Source organism: Nicotiana tabacum, chromosome 1 (genome assembly GCF_000715075.1).
Source record: "Nicotiana tabacum cultivar K326 chromosome 1, ASM71507v2, whole genome shotgun sequence".
Lineage (NCBI taxonomy): Eukaryota > Viridiplantae > Streptophyta > Magnoliopsida > Solanales > Solanaceae > Nicotiana > Nicotiana tabacum.
This window is the reverse complement of record NC_134080.1, coordinates 110,248,762-110,270,904: the sequence shown is the minus strand read 5'-3', so window position 1 is coordinate 110,270,904 and position 22,143 is coordinate 110,248,762. Positions and strand designations below refer to the sequence as shown.

At 38.5% G+C, this 22,143-nt stretch overlaps 2 long non-coding RNA genes across 3 annotated transcripts; both read left to right on the top strand.

Moving 5' to 3' along the window:
* The first annotated feature begins 7,265 nt into the window (after nt 1-7,265).
* Nucleotides 7,266-8,399, top strand: LOC107817937 (uncharacterized). The gene is made up of 3 exons (XR_012709309.1): nt 7,266-7,317; nt 7,915-8,175; nt 8,333-8,399. It is a non-coding gene; the product is annotated as an uncharacterized LOC107817937 (long non-coding RNA).
* A 5-nt stretch (nt 8,400-8,404) lies between these two features.
* LOC142180703 (uncharacterized) lies at nt 8,405-12,453 on the top strand. 2 transcript variants are annotated; one of them, XR_012709311.1, is made up of 2 exons: nt 8,405-8,511; nt 12,178-12,453. It is a non-coding gene; the product is annotated as an uncharacterized LOC142180703 (long non-coding RNA). The 2 variants fall into 2 exon arrangements; XR_012709310.1 differs by having other exon boundaries at nt 8,405-8,652.
* The last annotated feature ends 9,690 nt before the right edge of the window (nt 12,454-22,143 follow it).

Below are 22,143 nucleotides of genomic sequence, written 5' to 3'. Positions count from 1 at the left end.
CTCATGATGGTTCTTGGAGAATTCTTGCTTCAGGAGAGGACAGTCTTTCATAAAGTGTCCAAACTTTCCACAGTTGTAACAAAGATCCCAGTTTCTTGGTCTGACAGAAATGTCCCTTTTTAGCATTTCTCCATTCCTTCTGACCATCTTCTGAAATATTTTGGTTAGGTAAGCCATGTCACTATCTTCCTCACTTGAATCATTGTAATCAGCTTTAAGTACCAGGTTCTTTTCCCTTTTTGGTTCTCTTCTTTCACTGTTTATCTTTTTCTTCAACTCATGGGTCTTCAAGTTTCCGATCAGCTCTTCTACGGTCAGCTCCTGTAAGTCCTTTGATTCAGTAATGGAATTCACTTTGCTTTCCCAGGAGCTAGGCAGAAAGCTGAGGATTTTCCTTACTATTTTGTTTCTGGGAATGATTTCATCAAGGGAGTGTAACTCATTTATGATGGAAGTGAATCTCGTATGCATATCTTGAATGGATTCATCGTCCCTCATTTTGAAGAGTTCATACTCGGTAGTGAGCATATCGATCTCAGACTGTTTTACTTGTGTAGTTCCCTCATGAGATTTTGCAAAGCTTCTCATATCTCTTTGGCAGTGTCACAAGTGGAGATTCTATTGTACTCTTCAAGTCCTATTCCATATACTAGAATTTTTTTGGCACGAAAATTCTTCTCCACAGCTATCTTGTCTGCTTCAGTGTACTCTTTGCTAGTTTTTTCCATTGAAAATGGAGGTTCCTCTAGTACTCTAGTTGGAACATAAGGACCATTGCATATGATATCCCATAACTCACAATCCTCAGCCATGAAAAAATCGTGCATTCTTGCTTTCCACCACCCATAGTATTGTCCATTGAACTTGGGTGGTCGGTATGTAGATTGACCCTCTTCTAGATTTGGTGGCGCGGCCATGAGGATCCTTCCTAGGTGTTAGCTTGATAGGAAAAACCAGCTCTGATACCAATTGTTAGTTTGTATGAGTCCACCAAACAGTAGAGTACCTGGTCCTATACAAGATTCTGCTAAGAATGCTAATAAAACAGTATGTAAATAAGGCAGAGGATTTTTACGTGAAAAAATCCCACACAAGGGGATCAAAAAACCACGACCTACACTTGTAGGCTTTTAACTTCACTAACTTGTAAGGAACCTATTACAAGCCACTTTGCAATGACTCCTATGGCAAACGATTTACTCAACTAACTTATGAAACTCTTACCACAAGCCACTTTGTGACTTCCTAGTTACAAAGGTGTTTTCTAACTTGTGATGCTCTCACCACAAGCCACTTTGCAACTCTACAATTACAAATACTTTTGCTTATGACTAAATCTAGTCACAATATAAACTCAAGGAGTTTACAAATTTACAAGAGGATTCCTAATCAAACGCTTCTAACTAAGCAATTTAGGAGATACACTAAGTACAATAACAAAGTTACAACTCAACTAGGATAACAACGAGCTATCTTTTAGGAGCTGGTCTATAGTTGCATTCAACTTTGTTCTTCAAGCTTGAGAGGATTGATTTTTTAGTTTTGGTAAGAAGTTTGAATAAGAAACTGAAACCTTCAAGTGTTGTTTTGTATAAAACTCATTGTAGGTACATCTTGATCACATCACTTGAAATGATGTGAGTACATTATTTGGTTAGAGAATGAGTGGGCGTTGGAGGTAGTGCAGTGCGGCAGAAATAGTGTCGTCGGTCACTTCATTTCCAGCTATGTCCAATTGACTTTGTACTGCTATGAGGAAACCACAAGAGTATCAGGTCCTTGTGTTGGTTCTTAGCTCCTGAAGCTGTAGCAGTTCACCTTTAGCTGGAATTCGTTAAAGCTTGCAGTAGTCCAAGTAGGTCAGGTTCCCTATCTAGTTCTTAACAGTAAGTTTGTTAGATCATCAAAACATAAGGCAAGAATATTTAAAATCTATCAATAGAGTTAGAGAAAAATATATCATACCCTTTATGTACATGCTTTTTTTGTTGTGGCCTACTTGATGATATTGTGAACATGTCATCTTCACTCTGTTTTTGGACATCTTACCCCATTTCTTTTTAGGTTCATTAATGTCTTTTTATTTTTTGGGTTTGCCTAGCATTGGCTTTGGGGCTTGTGGTTTAATGGTAGGATTATTACTCTCAGGCCACATCTTCAGGTTAGGAATTGGTTGAATGAAGTGTTCATAAGCCTTCAGAAATATTTCCTTTCTGTACCAATCCTCCACATATTGATCTAGATCATCTTGTAAGTAATAGTATGCACACACAACATGTTCACATAGATGCCTCTCAACCTCCAAAGTCTACAACTGCAAGTCTTCATCCTAGTATCAACTATAAACCTCAAATTTCCTTTTTAATTTCAAATATATCCTGCCCATTCTATATAATTGTACAATGTCTAGCCAAACTCCTTGTTTCTTCTAATATTTAGTGATGGGTTTTCAATGTCTCTGCCTTATGTTTTAATGATCTAATAAGATTACTGTCAAGGACCAAATAGGGAACCTGACATACTTGGTACACATTGCAAATGAACGAATTCCAGCCTGAACTCCAGCTAATGTGAACTGCTGCAAATAAAGAGAATAGAGGAACAAGACAGGGACTTGATCCCTTGGTGTTCTCTGACAGAAGTACAAGTCAACTATATAGTTGGAAAGCAACTGCAGAAAGTAACTGCCTGCAACTGTACACATGATAGTGCAACAAACAGTGCAGAAGTCATTTCCCATTGGGAAGAGGCATGTACCAACCAAAAATTGACATCATCCTTCGAATATCTTTGGTAGTATAACAATATGGTGTAAGGCACAAAATATTCACTTGAGCATTTAGTGATATTCTCTCAAGCATTAAAGATCTGATCCAACATTGAAGTCACAAGTGTGTCAAGAACAAGAAGATAACTCCATTAAGGATCAGTTCCACAGTGAGTCTATGTGTGTCCATAGTTGAGTTGTAATCTTGTTGTTTGTTCTTCATTGTAATGCCTATCCTGCTTTCTTAGAAGCTTTGTTTTAGGAAACTCAAAATCATAAACCTTCTGAGTTTGTGTTGTGACTAGAATTAGTCATAAGTCACAGTCTTTGTAACTAGTGAGTGACAAAGTGGCTTGTAATAAGTGTATCACAAGTTAGTTGAGTTGAAGTCTTTGTAATAAAGTCATTACAAAGTGGCTTATAATAGTGCGTTTACAAGTTAGTGAAGTTGAAAGCCTACATGTGTAGGTCGTGATTTTTGTCCCCTTGAGCTGAGATTTTTCCACGTAAAAATTTCGTGTCTCATTTACTTACTGTTTTAATTAGTATTACTAGTGAAAACTTATAGAGGATCAGGTACTCTATAGTTTGGTGGATTCATATAAACTAACATTTAGCCTAGCCATAGATGATAAATCTAAAATCAATATTTCAGCAAACTTTATCATATCAACCTGTCTAGACATGATCTTATGCCTAATTTCCTCTAACATGGTAACAATACTTTTGTGCCTAGCATTCAATATCCATGAGTTAAACGCCTCACACATGTTATTCTCTACTATGTTACTCCTGGAATGTTCTTGGAAAAATGCTCTGCACCATGTCTCTCTTAGGTACTTCATCATGTATTTACATATAGTTGAGCCAAGTTTCCTTATGTTTGCAACTGTATTGTTGTACTTAAACAGATAGCTGGCCTTTGCAACCCTCCAGAATTGTTTCCTCCTTTCTTCTCCCTTCCATATCTTAGACCAGTTAGACCATATGTGCCTTGCACATATTCTTTGTTCTGCCATAGGTAATAACTCCTTAACTGATACCAAAAGCCCCTGCAAAACAATATATACAACATTAGAAATTAAACTAAACTCTAGAATACCAATAACTAACAAACAGAAATAAATTATTTACTTTTTGTATATATGAACTGTTAATCCTTCACCTTCACCTAGTTGCACATCTTTTATCAAGTGACTGCTGAACCAACTCCATGAATGTTTTGTTTTATGGTGTACAACAGCCCAGGCATTAGGAAACATCTGTTGGTTCTCATTTCTTCCCACACCCACCAATAATTCGCCCTTGCAACTTCCCTTTAGAAAACAACCATCTAAACCAATGATGTTCCTACATCCTAACTAACCTTTCTTGAGTCCATCAAAACAAACATAGAAGTACTGAAAGAGATTCTTACTAGGCTCTGGTTCTCTGTCAATTTTTACCCAACAAGAGCTGTCAAGATTGGTTTCCTTAACACTATCAGCATAGTCACACAATCTGGTAAACTCTATCTTCTAATCCCTCATAAACTTTCTAAGAACAATTTGTTTGGCGCTATAAGCTATTGTTCTAACAACATACAATCCAAACCTCTTTTAACTAGTTCTTGAATTTCCCAGATTCTCATATAAGGAGCAACAATAAGTTCTTTCTTGAATTTGTTGGCAATATTTTTTGAATTACACATCTTGTTGGTGTTCATTGGTTGACACTTATGAATAGGATCATACTTTTTTATCATAAAGTCACCGGAATCTCTATCAACACTAGCATACAACTCTCATTTGTATTTTATTAATTTACACTTCACCCTTATCCCACCCTTCTCATTTGGTTTAAGCTTCAGTTGAAGTTTATCCTCTATTGCATAATCAACCACTGCCTTCATAAATTCTTCAACATTCTTAAATATCATGCCCAACTCAAAAAATGGCACTTCACAGTCTGTCATATCTAACCTTTATGCTATTCCTTCTACTTGGAAGGTTAAGACCAGGCTCAAAATCCACCTCTACCTCTTCATCAGAATCATTACTACCAGTATCTGAGATGTCAATGAACTCTTTATCACCTCCTAATCTGCCAATATATTTATCTTTTTTGTTCAATCCTATATCTTCTAAACCTCTGTCAATTCCAGCTTCTCCTACATGCACTATAGCAGTTTCAGGTTGTATTTTCCTTTTGCTAGCATTCTTTTTAGTTCTCATCTCATTTATGAAGGTCCTAGACTCTTCATCAACCTTACTATCATCCTCATTAGGAATTTCATCAAGATCTGATTCACTACTAGCTACCTCTGAAGCAACCTCTTCCTCACCTGCCTCTGCTTCACCGGTAACATTCTCTACACTAGCAACATCCTCTCTACATAACCAGAAGCATCTTCCCCACCAACAACAACCCCTTCCCCACCAATACCAGTCCCAAACTCTTCAAGTGGAGGCTCTTCAACAGGTTGTGGTCCATTTATACTGTCTGGACCATCTTCTATTGCCCTAGATGGATCATTTATTGTGTTATTACTTTCTTCAAAAACCTCCTGCCCACATAAATATCCAATTGGGATCACACTATTAGAAATTATCTCAACAATATGTGAAATGTACAAGTCTAATATACCCTCCTAACAGTAACAAGCAATATTATGTAGTTGTTCATCATTTTCCACCAAGACAAATTTTTTGGTATTAGGGTTAAAGACATAAAACTCCCCAACAATTGCATAACTCAACCCTATTGTGTAATATTGTAGTTCAAACAGGGAGAAATGGTCTTTGTCAATAAAGAACTAATTTATCTCAATATTAGTGACATATTTGGCACATGGAGATTCGATAAATGTTCCACCATGGTGAAAGCGGACAAGAATATATTCACTGATATGATTTTACCCTAAAGTGAACAAGAAAAGCAACACGTGAGCACAGTCAACAAGATTCGAAGAAAAGAAACGAAAAAATTTATTTTTATATCTACGATTCCCAAAATACCATTACTAACAAAAAACCCTAATAAACAACTAAAATCTCAGTAAAAGAATAACTCGAAACATACTAGTAAAAATATTAGATAAGACGACACTCTTGCTGAATGCCACTCTAAATAATTGACTTCACAATTTCTTTAGATGAAAAATGCAGATGATAAACGAAGACGGGAGTGAAATTTGGACGAATTTCAGGTTGTTGGCTTCAATCTTTTATGAGAAGTAGCAGATGATTCTAAAATTTTCTCTAATTGATCAATCGATTTAGGAAGGGGGAAGAGGATGGACAGAGACGGGAATGAGGTTAGGTTTTTTTTACTGAGGGGCTGTAATATTAAAATAGTTATTTGGGGTCGGTAGTTTAATCTTTAACCCGATTCTTTTGACTTGGAATTACCCGATACATGTGGCTCTTAAGTGGACAAAAATTCCACATGGACTACACTTATTCATCGGCTATTACACGTTAGCAACGCTATATACACGCGCTTGAATTATAAGACGAGTTGTGTTTTTTGTGTCCAAGTGACACAGTAATAACCTGGTTGCAGTGTTCAAATGGAATGAACTTAAGATTGAGTGTTATAGTGAAAATTGGGGACAAGTTTAAGAGGCTAGCAATATATTCAGCCAAAGAACCCGAAGGCTGACACCTTATCATGATCCATTACAATATTAAAGGACCCCCAAGTGACACGGTATCTTAATCTCACAGCTAAGCAAACTAAAATTATATTAAAAAATAATAATTTTAAACTTATAATTTAAAATGTGTAATGAGTACAGGGTCAAAACGTGAAGGTTGAATCAATCAAATATAAATTCTAGACCCATATATGACTCTGTCCATAGGATCACACACAAAGGTAGATCCAAGATTTGAACTTTATGATTTCGAGGTTAAGATCTGGCGATAGTTTATTTGATTTACTGGATTCATAATCTATTATTACTTGTTTAATAAATTCTTTTAGCACATATATGTAGTTAGAGCCATAGCTATTGGGTCTCTAATATTGGTGAGAACTAAAACGAAGCTCCACGCCAAAACTTTCATAAGATATATTCATATTTGATGACCATTAGCGTTGTTTCGAGGTTTCAGTTGATAGTCTGCAAATTTAATGCGTGAAATTTGAAATTACAATATTGCTGAAGTTAAAAAGTAAAACGGTCTCAATTTAAATTGTTAGTTAAAACCTTATATATGTAATTTTTTATATTTCATTGATTTAGGAAGAAAATCATTGGTCACTCTGTTTGTTGTATGTAAACCAAAACCACTCAATATTTAGTGATTAACCAAGTGAACCAACCAAAAATTACCTCAATATTTAATGTTCAATCACCCAAGTAAAACAAACTATAACTATCCAATGTATTCCTAATTCTCTACAATTGGAAATGAAATCATTGGTTAATATGTTTATTGTATTGCACGACCACTCAATATATTAATGACGTAAGTAAAATAAGCTATAAATACTCATCCACTATGATACTATTGTGTTTCATCTTGTCTTCCATTCTTCTCTCCAAAAAACCGCAAGGAGAACCCGTAAGATCTATAAACTCCAAATCTTTGGTTTTGTTGCGCCTCTCAGGCATTTTCTGCAAGATGTTATATATATGGCCATATCATAAAACCTTAATATTGCTTGTTTTATCTTTTACACGTTTTCTTTTCTCGTCTTGCTTTTTTTCATTTGAACCATCAAACTTCTTGATTTTTCATGGTTGAGAATGCAAAAATCTTATTTTCATTGTTTATGTTGGATTAGATCTTAGAAAGTGAAAGAGGAAGCATATGACAACTTAATTTGTCGTATTTTCTTAACGTTTAGATATATAGCTTGAAAGTTGTGAGCTTAAGCTTCTCAACTTTACTATGGAATCAGATCGCGTGAAAGTTGTAAAATTTAAAAATAATAAGTAATTACTCCTCATTTCAAAAAATTTGTACAAAAGTTTTTACAATTAAGTTTAATTTTGTGATTCTTTTTATAAGACATTTCGTTTTGACTTCCAAAACAATCAAATGTCATCCAGACCATCCATACGAATAAAATTGATGTTATTGTTGTTCATCTAAACAAATTGCTATAGCACATCCAAACCTTCCGTTTGATTTCATTAATAGTTTTGTCAAAATTAGGTACTCTGTGAAGAATGGGAGGCGGAAAAAATAAACATCTAGGTCAATATGGTTATCCAGGGCAATATCCTCCACAACCTGGAGCTTACCCTCCACAAGCGTATGTTAATCCTCCGCAAGTGTATCCACCTCCGCAAGGATATCCTCCTGCACCAGGATATCCTCCGACTGGTGGCTATCCTCCACAAGGGTATCCGCCAGCCGGTGGATATCCTCCACAAGGGTATCCTCCTGTGGGTTACCCTCCTCCACACCATGCAGGTACCAATCTTCACTAGTTACGTGACATTTTTAAACTCACAAGTTTTTTTTTTGTTTGGAGACCATAGTTAATTAGTACATAGGTTTGTATTATTACACTATATCAAATCATATATAGTAATTTTTGGTTTGTACTAAGTTGGATGTCACATTTTAGGGCATGGAGGCATGGGATTAGTAACTGGAAGCATAGCCGCAGCGGCGGCTGCGTACGGTGCAGCACATTATATGCAGCGGAAGCAATCCCAGTATCAAAATCACATGTAATTTAGACAACTAGTATAAACGGGATTTCACGGGTTACCTCTTGAAGCGTGAACATATCTCTTCTACCACGTGAGCCTTCAGTTCCATAACTTCTCAATGGAATCTCCATCACCCGCACAATCGTGATCCTCGAATCAAGAAGTTGGAATTAAACCATTCCCATAATCAAGATTAATTATATTTAATCTTGTGCTACAATCATTCTTGACGGTTTGTCCAATTCCATCATTAGATTGTGAACTCAAACTTTATACTTATAAGAACCGATGATTTAATCTTCCGTGTATAAGCTAAACTCTATACACTAAATCATCTACTATATAAGCAAAGGACACAGACTATTATATGATCTATTTAAAACTTTATTAAAACTGAATAAACAATTATTTCATAATAAATACTATATCTAAACCAAACTCATGGTTAATAGTATATATCCCAACAATCTCCCACTTAGACTTTTAATCATGATAATTATTAGAATATACTATATCCAAATGCATGGTTAATAGTATATGCCCCAACAATCTCCCACTTAGACTCATAACCATGCATCTACAACTTTCTCAGGTATTCTTTTACATGACTATTAAAAGTCTTCACCAAATAAGGTTTTGTTAAAGAATCTTGCCAAGTTATATCTGATGCAATATTTGTCCAGTAGTACTTTGTCGTAATTATCTAGTTTGGTATTAAACTCTTCAGAGATCCTGTTACCGAAACTATCCCAAGAATGAACACCGAACTATAATTTTCTTTAGCTTTCTCCCACTAAGACGAAGTACCACTAATATTACCTTTGTTACCTCATGACATTGAAATATTAGTGACTTCTTACTATAGTGTTCAATGTTCAAACATCACTCCCACTCGATAAAGGCATATTATGTCTATTAACGTTCTCCCACTACTTAAATGCAATGGAACGTCAATTCTGACGTGTGGGTTTTGATGTTCTTGAACATCTAGTTATTTCTTTGCCCAGTTCCTGTAAAAATAGTTTACTTCTAGGAACATGTTTTATTAAACAGTCCTTATCTAGAAAAATGCATTTGTTTTAACAATTGCCTTATTTTCTTTAGGACAATAAAATAAAGCTTCATTCGTTTTCTTGGATATTCGATAAACATGCACCTATCCATTCTTAGTTCCAACTTACATATTTGCTTTCCCTTTCAGAACATATGCGGGATAATCCTATATCTGAACATGCCACAGACCAAGCTTACATTCAGTTCACAGTTCTATAGATGTCCCAAGTACTAGCTTAGAAGGAACTAAATTCAGAATGTAATTTGAAGTTTCCAGGAAATATTCCAAAAATAAATAAGGCAAATCTAAATAACACGTCATTAGTCTATCCATATCCAAAAGAGACTTATTTCTTCTTTCTACTACACGACTCTATTATGGAGTTTACGGTGTAGTCAATTGAGATGTAATCCCTATTCTGATATGTAACTAAAAAACTCTTTAGAGAGATGCTCGCCACTACAATCAAATTGTAGTAACTTAATATATTTCTTTGGTGCTTCTCTATTTCAAGTCTTAAAAACCTTGAATTACTTAATTCATTAAGACTTACAGTGCTTCAAATAAATATATTAATATTTTGAGTAATCATTTATGAACGTCATAAAATACTCAAAATCTATCTCTTACGAGTATGTTCATTTAACCATACAAATCAGAAAGGATTCATTCTAGCTTATCACTAGTTTTATTTCCTTTTAAAGGGAAACATCTTTTAGTCAAATTTCCTTCCAAACAGGATCCACAAGTTGGTAGTGCCTCTACTTTCAATGAACCTTAAGGTCCATACTTGACCAACTTGAAATCCTATCCAGATTAATATGACTTAGATAAAAGTGCACAGATAAGTTTTACTCAATTTTGAAGAACATATTCTCTTATGAGGTAGACTAATATTGTTCTGTTCAGGAGAGACATCAATATATAATAACAAGGTCATGCATTCATGTACCACAAGAGATAAAGTGTTTATTAAGCTCAATAACTCAAGAGTTATTCGAAAAATAAAACAAATATCCATCTCTTATTTTGCCCAGAAACCGGAATTAAATTCCTTCTAACAAAAGTACATATATTGCATCCTTAAAATTAATGCCTTATCACTAAAAGAAAATTTTAACAAGTAATACGACAAATTGCATAAAATCATTGTGGAGTTGAGATAAAAATATTAAATAGATCATAATAAGTCAAAACACTGAACAGCAAGTCCGTATGATATTTTTAGGTTAGTGTGTATGTTTGGTTTGGAGCCCCGGCGGCTCGGGTGAATTTTGGATAGGCCACGGAGTGAAATTGGACTTAGGATCAAGTGTTGGTATCTGGTATTTTTGCCCAGGCCTCTGATCTGGCAATTGTGAGATCAGGCTTCGCAATTGCGAAGTTCTCAAGCTTGGTAATTGCGACCCAGGCGTCGCAAATGCGAACCAAGCCTGGGCAGGTTTTGGTCGCAAATGCGACACATTCATCGCAAATCTCGAGTTTTGACCATGTGGGTCCGGGGTTGATTTTTGACTTTTTGGGAAAAACTTTAGAAAACCAATTTTCATGCATTAGAATTGATTCATTTAGCATTTATTGATATCGTTAGGTAAATTGTGGCTAGATACAAGCGAATTGGTGGTGGAAACAAGAGGTAAAGCGGTAGTTGAAACTTGAATTGTGTTCGTGGCATCGAGATAAGTGTTTGGTCTAACTTTAGATTGAGGGTTTAGGAGTCGGGTCTTATTTGCTATGTGTTAATTGTTGAGTAAGACGTATAGGCATGGTGACGAGTATTTATACGTTGGTGTCAAGCATGCCCGTGAGTCTTATACTATGATTAATGTGACTCTGTTTCGTATTGTTCATGCTTATATGATGATTACTATTGTTGAACAAGACTTGTGGAAGTATTATTGGTAATAGATAGTTGTCGAGCGTTGGCTCAAGTTGAGAAATGAGTTGTGAGGAAATTGTGGAAAAGAGAAGAGGTTTATGATATTGTCTCCCTTGCCGGGATGTTATTGTTTCCCTTGTCGAGATGTTGTTATTCATGTTTTCCCTTACCGGGATATTGTTGTTATACTGTTGTTCCCTTGCCGGGATTTTATTAAAATATTATTGATTTCCTTTCCCAAATTGCTTTGTGATTGTTGCTTGGGTGAGGAATAGTGTAAAGCACGAAGGGTGATGCCGTGTATGATTTTTTAGAGTGTTAATGCACGAAGGGTGATGTCGTGCCGATATTGTGAGGTAAAAGCACGAAGGGTGATGTCGTGCCGCACGATGTGCAATTCCGTGTCATGATATAAGTGATAATGCATGAAGGATCATTCCGTGCCATGATTATGTGAGGTAAAAGCACGAAGGGTGATTTCGTGCCGATTTTATTGATTTTATGGTGAGGACGAGAGTAAAAGCACGAAGGGTGATGCCGTGCACTTTTCTTTTATTTCTGATTCGTGTTGATAATTGAACTTTGATGTTCCTTATATTTATCTGATGTTCTTCTATCATTACTTGATGTTCCCCACCCCATGTTTTCCCCTCATATCCTTAACTGTACATTTCTGCCTTTATTTTCCGCTGTATATGATTTAATTGCACAGGTTTATTTGGTAGTTTGGTCCTAGCCTCGTCACTACTTCGCCGAGATTAGGTTAAGCACTTACCAGCACATGGGGTCGGTTGTACTGATACTACACTCTATACTGTGTGCAGATCCCGGTGCTGCAGCTTTTGGACCGCAGTGAGGTGGCTGCCTTCAGTCCATTCAGGCGACCCGGGGTAGTCTTGTAGTGGTCCGCAGGCCTTGGCGTCTCCTTCTATCATTTCCTTATGTTTTTTACTTATTCAGAGACAGATTCGTGTATTTCTATTCAGACTTTATTTGTAGTATTCATAGATGGTCCGTGACATTGTGACACCAAATTCTGGGTAGAGTTATACTTAGACTTCCACAGTTTATATTAATCTAAATTATCAAATTTCGTCTTCCGCACTGTTTTTGTTATTATTATTTCCACTACTTTTGTTATGTTGTGTTGGAATTGCTAAGGGATTAAAAATGAAAATGGTTAAATAATTGGAATAATTGGCTTGCCTAACTTTCACTAGTAGGCGCCATCATGACTCCTGAGGGTGAGAAATTTGGGTCATAATAAGTTGGTATCAGAGCTCTAGGTTACTTAGGTCTCACAATTCACGGACAAGCTTAGTAGAGTCTGAGAGATCGGTACCGAGACGTCTGTATTTATCCCTAGAGGCTGCAGAGTTAGGAAAAACTTCACATCTATTATTTCCTGTCGTGCGGTTTGGTTTCTCAATGCTAATTGAATTTTTACTTTGTTCTTTCGCAGATGGCGAGAACACGCGCTTCCTCATCCACTGATCAGCAGCCTAAGCCCCCAACAATAGCTCCCACGAGGGGCAAAGGGCAAGGGGGAGGCTGTGTTAGAGGCCGAGGTAGGGGCAGAGCTCAGCCCAGAGCAGCAACACCAGCAGCGGAGCCTCAGGTTGAGTTTGATGATGAGGTTCCGGACCAGGCAGTTCCGGTGGGCCAAGCTCAGGCCCCAGAGGGGTGCATTGCTACCCCAGTACTCCAGGATGCTCTGGTCTATCTAGTGGGCCTTATGAAGAGTGTCACCCGGGTAGGTTTACTTCTGGTAGCACCAGCTATCTCTTAGGCCGGGAGAGGAGCACAGACTCCCGCTATCCGCACTCAGGGGCAGATGGCTCCCCAGTTCCAGACTCCAGCAACTCAGCTAGTTGGAGCAGTTCAGTCGGGTGTGGTAGCTCAGACCGGTGATGGAGCAGTTATGTCTGTTGATGCCTTGTGGAGATTGGACAGGTTTACCAAGCTCTTCACTACCACTTTCAGCAGTGCATCTTCTGAGGATCCCCAAAATTATTTAGACAACTGTCATGAGGTTCTCAGGAACATGGGGATAGGGGAGACTAATGAGGTCGACTTTACTGTTTTTCGCTTATCTTGATCCGCCAAGACTTGGTAGAGAGATTATTGTTTGGCTAGACTAGTTGGGTCACCAGCTTTGACTTGGGATCGGTTTTCTCAGCTATTTCTGGAGAAATTGTTTTCCATTACTCAGAGGGAGAACAATCGGAGGCAGTTTGAGCGTCTCCAACAGGGTTCTATGATTGTTACTCAGTACAAGACCAGATTTATTGACTTGGCCCGTCATGCTCTTCTTATACTTCCCACTGATAGAGAGAGAGTAAGGAGCTTCATTGAGGGACTCGTTCAGCCTATTCGACTTCAGATGGCTAAGGAGACGGGGAACGAGATTTCTTTTCAGGATGCGGCCAATATGGCCAGGAGGGTTGAGATGGTTCTATCACATCGGGGTGGTCAGGGGTCTGACAAGGGACCTCGTCATTCTAGGAGGTTCAGTGGTGCCTCATCTGGAGGCAGGAATTCTTTTGGTAGGGGCCATCCTCCCAGGTCGTTTCATTCAGTACTTTAGGCTTCTCATGGTGCTCCAGGTGGTGGTGGTTCTCATATGCAGTATTCTAATCAGTTGCCCTACAATACACCGTCAGCTCCTATCAGTGCACCTCTGCTCCAGAGTTTTCAGAGTGGTTATTCAGGCCGTCAAGGTCAGCAGTCTCAGCTGTTGAGGGCTTGTTATACATATGGCGATATGAGGCATATTGCTAGATTTTGCCCTCGAGCACCGAGCAACTCTCAGCATCAAGATTCCCGTGTTATGGTTCAAGCACCGAGTGTTCCACCGCCTGCTTAGCTAGCTAGATGTGGAGGTGGAGGTAGAGGTATTAGAGGTGGAGGTCATGCCGCTAGAAGTGGAGGCCAGCCAGTAGAAGGCCATCCTAGAGATGTAGTTCAGAGTGGTGGGGCTCAGCCTCGATGTTATGCTTTTTCAGCCAGACCTGAGGCTGATGCTTCCGATGCACTTATCACAGGTACTGTTCTGGTTTGTAGTAGAGATGCTTCAGTTCTATTTGATCCGGGATCTACATACTCATATGTGCCATCTTATTTTACACTGTATCTGGTCATGCCTAGTGACTCTTTGAGTGATCCTGTATATGTGTCTACACCGGTGGGTGATTCTATTGTGGTAGATCGTGTCCATCGTTCATGTATAGTTATGATTTGGGGTCTTGAGACTCGAGTAGATTTGTTACTATTGGATATGGTTGATTTTGATGTCATATTGGGGATGGACTGGTTATCACCTTACCATGCTATCTTGGAATGTCATGTCAAGATTGTGACCTTAGCCTTGCCGGGGTTTCCTTGTCTAGAGTGGAGAGGAACTCCTGGTCATTCTACTCGTAGTGTTATCTCATATATGAAGGCTTAGCGTATGGTCGAGAAGGGGTGTTTGGCCTATTTGGCATATGTTCGTGATTCTAGTGCTAAGGTTCCTTCTATGGATTCTGTGCTTGTTGTTCGTGAGTTCCTGAGGTTTTCCCTTCAGACCTGCTGGGTATGTCACCCGACAGGGATATTGACTTCTACATTGATTTGGCTCCGGGCACCCAACCTATTTCTATCCCACTATATCGTATGGCCCCGCCCGAGTTGAAAGAATTGAAGGAGCAGTTGCAAGACTTGCTTGATAAGGGCTTTATTAGGCCTAGTGTCTCGCTCTGGGGTGTGCCGGTGTTGTTTGTTAAGAAGAAGGATGGATCGATGAGGATGTGTATAGATTACCGGCAGTTGAACAAGGTTACAATCAAGAATAAGTATCCATTGTCGAGGATTGATGATTTTTTTGATCAGCTTCAGGGTGCTAAGGTATTTTCGAAGATTGACTTGAGATCTGGCTACCATCAGTTGAGGATTAGGGCATCCGATGTCCCTAAGATAGATTTCCGCACTCGGTATGGGCATTATGAGTTCTTGGTGATGTCATTCGGGTTGACAAATGCCCCAGCAGCTGTTATGGATTTGATGAATCGAGTGTTCAAGCCTTACTTGGATTCATTCGTGATAGTCTTCATTGATGATATTTTGATCTATTCCCGTAGTCGGGAGGAGAATGAGCAGCATTTGAGACTGGTTCTTCAGACTTTGAGAGATAGTCAGTTGTATGCTAAGTTTTCGAAGTATGAGTTCTGGTTGAGTTTAGTTGCATTCTTAGGTCACGTAGTTTCAGCAGAGGATATTCAGGTGGATCCGAAGAAGATAGAGGCAGTCAAGAACTGGCCTAGACCCGCATCAGCTACAGAGATGCAGAGTTTCTTGGGTTTGGAAGGCTATTATTGTCGGTTTATGGAGGGGTTTTCATCTATTGCAGCTCCGATGACCAGGTTGACCCAGAAGGGTGCCCAGTTCAGGTGGTCGGACGAATGTGAGACGAGCTTTCAGAAGCTCAAGACAGCTTTGACTACGGTGTCAGTGTTGGTTTTTCCCACAGGTTCATGGCTATATATAGTTTATTGTAACGCATCTCGTATTGGACTTGGTACGGTATTAATGCAAGATGGCATGGTCATTGCTTATGCAGGATGGTATGGTCATTGCTTATGCTTCACGGCAGTTGAAGATTTATGAGAAGAACTATCCAATTCATGATTTGGAGTTAGCAGCCATTGTTCACGTGTTGAAGATTTGGAGGCACTATCTGTATAAGGTGTCATGTGAGGTGTTCACGGATCACAAGAGTTTGCAATACTTGTTCAAGCAGAAGGAGCTAAATTTGAGGCAGAGAAAGTGGTTGGAGTTATTGAAAGACTATGATATCACCATCTTATATCATTCGGGGAAGGCTAATGTAATGGCAGATGCTTTGAGTAGGAAGTCAGCCAGTATGGGCAGTCTTGTGTATATTTCGATCGGTGAGAGACCGCTTGCTTTAGATGTTCAGGCTTTGGCCAATCAGTTCGTGAGGTTGGATGTTTCTGAGCCTAGCCATATGTTAACTTGCACAGTCACTCATTCTTCTTTATTGGAGTGTATCCGAGATCAGCACGATGATGATCCTCATTTGTGTGTCCTTAGGGACACGGTGCAGCACGAAGTTGCCAAGAAGGTTACATTAGGAGATGATGGAGTTTTGAGGCTGCAGGGTCGAGTTTGTGTACCTAATGTGGATGGGCTTCGAGATTTGATTCTAGAGGAGGCCCATAGTTCTCGGTTCTCTATTTATCCGGGCACTGCTAAGATGTATCAGAATTTGCGGTAACATTATTGGTGGAAGAGGATGAAGAAGGATATTATTGCATATGTGGCTCGGTGTTTGAATTGTCAGCAGGTAAAGTACGGGCATTAGAGACCTGAGGGTTTGTTCCAGAAGATTGAGATTCCTGATTGGAAGTGGGAGCGTATCACTATGGACTTCGTTGTTGGACTCCCACGGACTCAAAGGAAGTTTGATATAGTGTGGGTTATTGTTGATAGGCTGACCAAGTCAGCACATTTCATTCCTATAGTAGTCTCCTATTCTTCTAAGAGGTTAGCTAAGATCTATATCTGGGAGATTGTTCATCTTCATGGTGTGCCCGTGTCTATCATTTCGGACCGAAGTATGCAGTTTACCTTATATTTCTGGAGAGCAGTTTAGCGTGAGTTGGGCATATGGATCGAGTTGAGCACAACATTTCATTCTCAGACGGACGGGTAGTTCGAGCGCACTATTCAGATTTTGAAGGATATGCTCCGAGCTTGTGTCATTGACTTTGGAGGCTCGTTGGATCAGTTCTTGCCTTTAACAGAGTTTTCCTACAACAACAACTACCAGTCGAGCATTCAGATGGCTCCTTATGAGGCTTTATATGGTAGGCGGTGTCGGTCGCTAGTTGGATGGTTTGAGCCGGAAGAGGCTCGGTTGTTGGGCACGGATCTAGTACAGGATGCCTTGGACAAGGTCAGGATCATTCAGGATAGGCTTTGTACAGCTCAGTCCAGACAAAAGAGTTATACCGACCGTAAGTTTCGTGATATGACATTTATGGTTGGCGAGTGGGTGTTTCTTCGGATGTCGCCTATGAAGGGCGTGATGAGATTTGGGAAGAGGGGCAAGCTTAGCCTTAGATTCATTAGCCCGTTTGAGAATCTTGATCGAGTGGGAGAGGTAGCTTACAGACTTGCGTTACCGCCGAGCTTATCAGCTGTGACCAGTGTTTCATGTGTCCATGCTTCGGAAGTATCATGGCGATCCATCCCACGTGTTAGAATTCAGCATTATCCAGTTGGACAAGGACTTGTCCTGTGAGGAGGAGCTGGTAGCTATTCTAGACCGGCAGGTTCGTCAGTTGAGATCCAAGAGTTTCCCTTCTGTTCGTGTTCATTGGAGAGGTCAGCCTGTTGAGGCAGAAACCTAGGAGTTTGAGTCCGAGTCCGATATGCAGAGCCAATATCCCCATCTTTTTCCCGACTCAGGTACTTCCTTCTTATGTCCGTTCGAGGACGAACAATTGTTTTGAGGTAGAGAATGTGATGACCCAAAATGTCATCACTTGTTTTAGAAATAAATTATGTATTCCAAGGCCTTAAAAACCTCTTTTTGTCTCACATCGATTTGCGTACACAGTCCGAGCGTATATCCGAAAAGCCATTATGTGAAAATCTGTGAAAAATGATAAATTTTACTTTTAAAGTGAATTTAAGTTGACTTCGATCAACATTTTGGGTAAACGGACCTGGACCCATGATTTAACGATCCCGGAGGGTCCGTAGAAAAATATGGGACTTGGGCGTATGCTCGGAATCGAATTCCGAGGTCCCAAGCCCGAGAAATAAATTTTTAAAGAAAATTATTTTCTGCAATATATAAGAATTTTTGGAAATGAAAGATGTTTGAAATTGATGGTATCGGGCCCGTATTTTGGTTCCGGAGCCGGTACAAGTTTGAAATAATAATTAGGTTGAATCTAAAAAATTTGGTAAAGATCGGAATTGGTGTGGTATAAAACGGATTTAAAGTTGAGAAATTGGAAATTTTGGTGTTCTTGAATGATTTTATAAATTTGGGGTTTAATCATAGTTGTTGATGTTATTTTGATGATTTGATTGCACAAGCAAGTTCGTATGATATTTTTAGGTTAGTGTGTATGTTTGGTTTGGAGCCCCGAGGGCTCGGGTGAGTTTTGGATAGGCCACGGAGTGAAATTGAACTTAGGATCAAGTGCTGGTATCTGGTATTTTTGCCCAGGCCTCTAATCTCGCAATTGCGAGATCAGGCTTCGCAATTGCGAAGTTCTCAGGCTTAGTAATTGTGACCCATGCATCGCAAATGCGAACCAAGCCTGGGCAGGTCTTGGTCGCAAATACGACACGTTCATCGCAAATGCGATATCGCAAATGCAAAGGGTCCCTCGCAAATGCGAAGGTTACCAGATTCCTTCAGAGTCGCAAATGCGACATAGTCTTCGCATTTACGAAGTCAGCAGGTTTTGATGGTCTCAATTGCGACATCTGCAACCTGCTAAATCATAACTTAGCCGAAAATTTCTTATTTTTCAAACCCGCTCAAACCAAAAACACCTTTGGCCAATTTTTCAAAGACAACTGCTCTTCCAAATTGATTGTAAGTCATTTCTAACTCGTTTTCTTTAATCTTTAACATCTTTTCACATGATTTCAACTCAAAATCAAGGGTTTTCATGGGGGAAATTGGGTGTTTTGGGTAGAACTTAGTTTTATTTTTCAATTTTTGGGGATTTGGACCTCGATTTGAGGTCCGATTTCAAAATAAATTATATATTTGGGTTCGTGAGTGAATAGGTAATCGGGTTTTGGTTCGAACCTCGGGTTTTGACCATGTGGGCCCGGGGTCGATTTTTGACTTTTTGGAAAAAACTTTAGAAAACCTATTTTCATGCATTAGAATTGATTCATTTAGCATTTATTGATACCGTTACGTAAATTGTGGCTAGATACAAGCGAATTGGTGGTAGAAACAAGAGGTAAAGCGGTAGTTGAGGCTTGAATTGTGTTTGTGTCATCGAGGTAAGTGTTTGGTCTAAACTTAGCTTGAGGGATTAGGAGTCGGGTCTTATTTGCTATGTGTTAATTGTTGAGTACGACGTATAGGCATGGTGACGAGTATCTATACGTTGGTGTCAAGCATGCCCATGAGTTTTATACCATGATTAATGTGACTCTGTTTCGTATTGTTCATGCTTATATGATGATTACTATTGTTGAACAAGACTTGTGGAAGTATTGTTGGTAATTGATCATTGTAAAGCGTTGGCTCAAGTTGAGAAATGAGTTGTGAGGAAATTGTGAAAAAGAGAAGAGGTTTATGATATTGTCTCCCTTGTCGCGATGTTATTATTTTTGGTATTGTTTCCCTTGCCGGGATATTGTTATTCATGATATTGTTTTCCCTTGCTGGGATATTATTGTTATACTATTGTTCTCTTGCCGGGATTTTATTGAAATATTATTGATTCCCTTGCCCAAATTGCTTTGTGATTGTTGCTTGGGTGAGAAAGAGTGTAAAGCACTAAGGATGATGACGTGTATGATTTTTGAGAGTGTTAATACATGAAGGGTGATGTCGTGCCGATATTGTGAGGTAAAAGCACGAAGGGTGATGTCGTGCCGCACGATGTGCAATTCCGTGCCATGATATGAGTGATAATGCACGAAGGATCATTCCGTGCCATGATTATGTGAGGTAAAAGCACGAAGGGTGGTTTCGTGCCGATTTTATTGATTTTATGGTGAGGACGAGAGTAAAAGCACGAAGGGTGATGTCGTGCACTTGTCTTTTATTTCTGATTCTTGTTGATAATTGAACTTTGGTGTTCCTTATATTTATTTGTTGTTCATCTGTTATTACTTGATGTTCCCCGCAGCATGTTTCCCCCTCCTATCCTTAACTGTACATTTCTGCCTTTATTTTCCGTTGTATATGATTTAACTGCACAGGTTTATTTGGTAGTTTGGTCCTAGCCTCGTCACTACTTCGCCGAGGTTAGGCTAGGCACTCACCGGCACATGAGGTCGGTTGTGCTGATACTACACTCTGCACTGTGTGCAGATCCCGGTGCTGCAGCTTTTGGACTGCAGTAAGGTGGCTGCCTTCAGTCCATTCAGGCGACTCGAGGTAGTCTTGTAGGCGTCTGCAAGCCTTGGCGTCTCCTTCTGTCATTTCCTTCTGTTTTTTACTTATTCAGAGACAGATTCGTGTATTTCTATTCAGACTTTATTTGTAGTATTCATAGATGGTCCGTGACATTGTGACACCAAATTTTGGGTAGAGTTGTACTTAGACTTCCGCAGTTTGTATTAATCTAAATTATCAATTTTTGTCTTCCGCACTGTTTTTGTTATTATTATTTCCGCTGCTTTTGTTATGTTGTGTTGGAATTGCTAAGGGATTAAAAATGAAGATGGTTAAATAATTGGACTAATTGGCTTGCCTAGCTTTCACTAGTAGGCGTCATTAGGGGTGTGCATTCGAATCGGTTTATCGATAAATCGAATCTATTATTTGTTATCGGTTTATCGATTTTGATTTCGATTTCGAAATTTTCCTTATCGAGTTATCGATTTCGATTACGATTTTGTCCTCTTCGGTTATCGGTTTATCGATAAACCGATAAGATATACTAAAAAATCCTTATTCTATAATACCCATTCCTTTACCCTAAGTCTCTAACCCTATTATTTCATATACCACATTTAAGAAATGATCATATTTAAAGCTCAAGGGAATGAAGTTCAAATTAATGGAAAATAGAATTAGTCGTGATGATGTATTTTTATTTATTTTTATACCGTTGGAGTGTTGGTGACATACATTTGATCCCTTACATTAGTTTCATTGCATGTGCTTGTTGACACAATTTTTATGCTATAAACGGTGTTCGTCTTATTTTAGCTTATTTTTGTCCATATTAGTTAGGCGTGTTTATAGCAATATACTTTCTGTGGAATCCCGCAAATTTTCTTATTGGTGTAATCGATAACCGAATCGATAAGCCCCAAAAATCGATAAATCGAAATCGAAAAAATCGAAACCTTATTGAAACGATAACGATAAGCATATGTACAAATCGATAATCGATAAGTAATTATCGATAAGGGTCAAAATCGAATCGATAAATCGAATGCACACCCCTAGTGTAGACACTTGTTACCTATTTGTGTAGATTAATTAATTTATCACAAATATCTTATAGCTAATCTATAGGGGTATTATCACTTTTAGCCTACGCAAGATATTTGGTAGCTCAAACAAGATAGATCGCAACATTATATGTTGAGTATTATTTACTATCAACCGTAAAATAAAATACAAGTGCCAAAATCAAGGGATTGGATTATTACAGTATAAAAAAAGAAAACAAGTTATCACTCTGAGATTTGAAAAATGGTTTCATGTCTTACTTTTTAATTAATATCTAATAATTATTTATAATTTTTATATAGAAGGTTTAATTTTAAGATTATTTGTACATAATCAAATAATCTAAATTATAATTTGACATAGTTAATTTATGAAAACTCATACTTTTTGGAATGGATGATACGAAAGTATTGGCATATAAAATGTAAAGAAGCGTGTGCTATTTTCAGAAGAAAAAGAACGGCTTTGTATTTTTTTTGGTTTTTCCAAAATAGGAAAAATTGAAAAGATAAATGAAAAAGAATATTTTGATTCGGTGTAGAAGAAGGACCCCACAGGCCACAAGTCACAACAACTGCTAAGATTTTCCATATATTGGCATTTTCCTTATCGAAAG